The sequence below is a fragment of the Bos taurus genome, chromosome X (genome assembly GCF_002263795.3).
Source record: "Bos taurus isolate L1 Dominette 01449 registration number 42190680 breed Hereford chromosome X, ARS-UCD2.0, whole genome shotgun sequence".
Classification (NCBI taxonomy): Eukaryota; Metazoa; Chordata; class Mammalia; order Artiodactyla; family Bovidae; genus Bos; species Bos taurus.
In genome coordinates, this window is record NC_037357.1 from 129,026,066 (window position 1) to 129,031,042 (window position 4,977).

At 40.0% G+C, this 4,977-nt stretch overlaps 1 pseudogene; it reads left to right on the top strand.

Annotated features, from left to right (window-relative positions):
- Positions 1-264: 264 nt before the first annotated feature.
- Positions 265-2,083, top strand: LOC100138612 (large ribosomal subunit protein uL4-like; annotated as a pseudogene).
- The last annotated feature ends 2,894 nt before the right edge of the window (positions 2,084-4,977 follow it).

Genomic DNA, 4,977 nt, shown 5'->3' on the forward strand with positions numbered 1-4,977 from the left:
AAGTGACGTGACCTAGCTTATGTCTTCAAAGTATCACTCTGGAGCTTAACTGAGAATAAACCTTTGTGAGGCAAGAGTGGAAGCAGGAAGACAAACCAGGTGAGAGAAGATAGCAGATAAGACCAGAGTGGAAGCAGTAAATGTAGAGACATGTGGTCAGATTCCAGGTATATTATGAAGACCAGGCTGATCATACTTTCTGATGAATCCATTGTGAGGTATAAGATAGGAGAGGCATCAAAAGAAGAAGAGAGTTATCAAGAATGATGCATTAGTAAAAAAAAAAAAAAAAAAAGAATGAAATAATGCCATTTGCAACAACATGGATGGACCTAGAGATTATTATACTAAGTGAAGTAAGATAAATATAAAGACAAAGGTAAATATCATATATCACTTATATGTGGAATCTAAGAAAATGATACAAATGAACTTATGTACAAAACAGTAACAGACTCATAGGCTTCAAAAACAAACTTATGGTTACCAAAGGGGAAGAGGAGGAGGGATGAATATGGAGCTTGGGAGTAACAGATACACACCACTACATATAAAATAGATAAACTACAAGGACCTAGTGTTTTAGCACCTGGAACTGTACTCAATATGTTATGATAACCTGCTTTTCCTGTGGGAGCCACCAGATTGAGAGGAGTGTGGCCTTCTCCTCTCCTCACCATGGTGTGTGCTCATCCACGGATATCAGTGTACTCCGAAAGGGAAGAGTCCTCTGGCAAAAAAGTCATTTTGCCTGCTGTGTTCAAGGCTCTCATTTGACCAGATATTGTTAACTTTGTCCACACTAACGTGTGCAAAAATAACAAACAGCCCTATGCTGTCTGTGAATTATCAGGTGATCAAATCAGTGCTGATTCTTGGGGTACTGGCAGATCTGTGGCTCAAATCCCCAGGGTTCGAGGTAGCAGGATTCACTGTTCTGGCTAGGGTGCTTTTGGAAACAGGTGTTGTGGGGATTGCATGTTTGTGCCAACCAAGACCTGGTGATGTTGGCACCTCAGAGTGAATACAGCACAGAAGTGATATGCCACTTGCTCTGCACTGGCTGCGAGTGCCTTATCAATGCTGGTCATGGCTAAAGGTTATCATCTAGAGGAAGCTCCCGAACTTTCTTTGGTGGTTGAAGGCTACAAGAAAACCATGGAGGCTGTTTTGTGTCTCAAGAGACTTAAGGTCTGAAATGATATAAAAAAGCTCTATGCCTCTCAGAGAATGAAAGCTGCCAAAGGTTAGATGAAAAACCATCACCATATCCAGCACACAGGACCTTCCATCACTGATAATGAGGATGGTGGTATCATCAAGGCCTTCAGAAATGTCCCTGGAGTTACTCTGCTTAATGCAAGCAAACTGAACATTTTGAAACTTGCTCCTGGTAGTCATGTGGGATGTTTCTGCATTTGGACAGGAAATGCTTTCTGCAAGTTAGATGAGCTGTGTGACACTTGACATAAAGCAGCCTCCCTCAAGAGTCACCACAACCTCCCCCATGCACAAGATGCTCAATATAGACCTTAGCAGGATCTTGAAAAGCCAGAAATCTAAAGAGCCCTCCAAACACCATGCAATAAGATTCATCACAGAGTCCTAAAGAAGAAGCCACTGAAAAACCTGACAATCATGTTGAAGCTAACTCCATATGCAAAAATCATGCCAAGAACCACAAAATTTGGATGAATAGGACAGCAGCAGCACTAGAAGCCAAATCAGATAAGAGGAGGGTTCGAGGCAAGAAGCTTGTAGTGGGAAACACAGGAAAGAAGGCTGTTGGCATTAAGGAGGGGAAGAAGACAGGTGGGTATAAAAGCTGCAAGGACCGAGAAACCAGAAGCTAAAAAGAAGCCCACAGGAAAGAAACCCACCATAGAGGAAAAGAAGGCTGCTGCATAAACTTCAATTTGTTTATCATGTAAAGGTCAAATCATTTTGGACAGCTGATTTTGAATAAAGACCTGATCAAAGAGGCAGTAAGAAAAAATATAATAACTTTAATGAAAAAGAATCTGAAAGAGAATATATATATGTATATATATGTATGTGTGTATAACTGAATCACTTTGCTGTACACTTGAAACTAACACTACAGGGGGCGGGCGGCGCGAGGGGCGCGCGGCGCGAGAGGCGCGCGGCACGAGAGGCGGGCACCAAGCGCGTGAGTCACTCTGCTCCCCTGGGCTCGGAGAGGGACTTTGCCTCCCGCCTGTGAGAAAGAAAAAAAAAAGAAACTAACACTACATTGTAAATGAACTCTACTTCAGTTTTTAAAAAAAATGATACATTAATTTTTTGGCTGAGCAATTGTAAGGATATATTATATATATACATATATATACTGTATATATCACATATATGGAATATACATAAGCTACACACACACACGCAGTGCCTAGTACAGGTTTAGGACATGATATATATATGTGTGTGAGTGTGTGAGTGTGTGTGTGTGTGTGTGTGTATTTCCTGGAGGCTCAGACGGTAAAGAGTCTGCCTGCAATGCGGGAGACCAGAGTTCTGTCCTTGAGTTGGGAAGATCCCTGGGAGAAGGAAATGGCAACCCACTCCAGTATTCTTACCTGGAAAACCCCATGGACAGAGGAGCCTGGAGATCTACAGTCCACAGCGTGGCAAAGAGTTGGACATGACCGAGCAACTTCACTTTCATACACATACACACACATACACACACGTGTATAAATATGTGTGTGCATGTTTTTTGTTTAACACATAGTCCCTCTCTCTCCCTCATGGGACATAGACATAAAGGACATCCCAGTTCGTTAAAGGTAGAGATACCCTCACACTTAAGTGGTAACCCTGAGTAATGCTTGCCTGATAATGGAGTGGTGGTGGAAGAGTGATGTCTGTAAGCCTTGATTCTTAGGCATTTGATGGGCACAGACAATGATGCCCATCTTAGGAAATAATCAGAGTAAACAAGAGTCACTATAATAATGTGGCTTCCAACAGGACTTTAAAAAAAAAAAACAAAAAAAAAAAACCAAGTGCTATTTTAGCGTGTGCCTGAGGGTGAATGTTTACAGTAGAGAGCTTTGAGATTTCTGTGTTATCTGGATATAAATAGAACTTTTGAGCCCCTTGGAAGAAAGCTTAGGTATTTACCAAGTTGACCACTATTTTCTGCTGCTGACCAGTGAAAGGCTTTCCAAATGTTTTTCTGATTGTATTAGCCCTTTAAGATGGATGTTTTGATATGACCTCATTGACTAGGTGACTTTCAGAGATGACAGACCCGTCACCAGCTTGACACAGTATCTCCCCACACATCTCAGTCTGCAAAGCCAGGACCAGGCATTTGTTTTCAGGTTAACATTATGAACACCAAATTAATGTGTGGTTTCTACAGAATCCATGCTTTCTCCTTTCTTGTGTTTATAATACATGTGTAAACAAAAGACTTGGTCAAGAACTACATTCCTCTGGGTCACTCTCATGCATCCTGTACCTGTCATCACTCATATCCCTAAAGACTCATATAATTATGCCCAGATTCTATTCTCCATTCAGTTGGGTTAATTGCTAATATAAGGTCAGCAACATTGTGTTCTTAACTTGGGTGTTATTTTTAAGACATTTTTAAAAATGCAAGATGTTAATTAGCAGTAAACATTGACTAGATTGAAACAAAATCTTTCCTTCAAGGTAACACCAAGTATATAAGATGCTTTAAAGTGATTTGAAGATCCTTTTCAACTTGCATCATCAGTCAAGTACAATAGTTATGTTTATATTGTCATGACTCTAGCCTTTGAAACTTGTAAAACTAGTATAAAGATGATCAGGGTACAAAATAAAAGGTCCTCCCTGTCACTGGTACCTTCTTAATGGAATAAGACATTATGGAGTTATTTTACATTAAAAGGCAATTGTGCCAGGGACTAGGAGGTATAAAAAGATAGAAAATGGCCCCCACCATTAAGGAGTTTATTATCATGGGGAGATAGAGTTGGAAGCCAGTGGTTTTAAAGACAGCAAAGGCCCAATGATCACTTCCAGGGGACAGTTTCTTGGTGAATAAGAAATGAATGCTATTAATCAGATAATAATACACACTCAGATTTATTGCATAGTTCTCTGTGTTCCATGTAACATCTCCTTTAATCTCTACTACAACCCTATGAAGTAGGATATTATTTGTATCACCGTTTTGCAGTCAGGGAAAAGGTACAGTCAGGTTAAGTAACTTCCCAAGGCATACAGGTAGCAAGTGGTATAGCTGGGATCTAGAAGAACTGAAGAAATTCTGTTTCAGAATCTGCATCACAACCTCTGTGTTGTTTTACCATTTTGATGTCAAAGTGGGAAAATCAACTTTACCACTTACTGTAGTAACAAAGGGTGGGTGAAAAGAGAGAACTTTTTATTTTGTGCCCTGGTCTGTCTGTGCACCACTTCTACAAATTTGGAAAGCAGGAGTCATGATAATGTAAAAATAGTTGCTTCTTGACTAGTCAAGTAGTGGTAAAAGGATCTTAAATCACATTTGGATATCTCTTTCATGTTCTGTGTTGGAAGAGGGTTGCCCTTCAGCCTACAAATGTTTCTTGCATGCTTCAAACCTTAGATGTGTTATCTTAGGAAGAATGCCACATTAAAAACACTGAAGGTTGCTTGCTCCATAGTGGCAGATAACTGGATAAATAGCACAATTTGGAGTTTAGTGGTATATATTTAGCTGCTCTAAGACTTAGTTTGGTCCCTTGTAAAAGGAGAATAATGGTATCTACCTTATAGGGTCTTTGTAAGTATTAAATGAGCTATTGAGAGTAAAATGCTTAACTTTATGCCTGGCACATAAAAAAATACTCCATGATAACGACAATCAAGATGATAATGATGATAGTGATGGTGATGATGATAAAACTCTCTTTGCTGATGGCAGGCTCAATTTTCAGTCAGTTCAGACACACCTTTTGAAGGAGGTCGCCATTTTCTTCATTA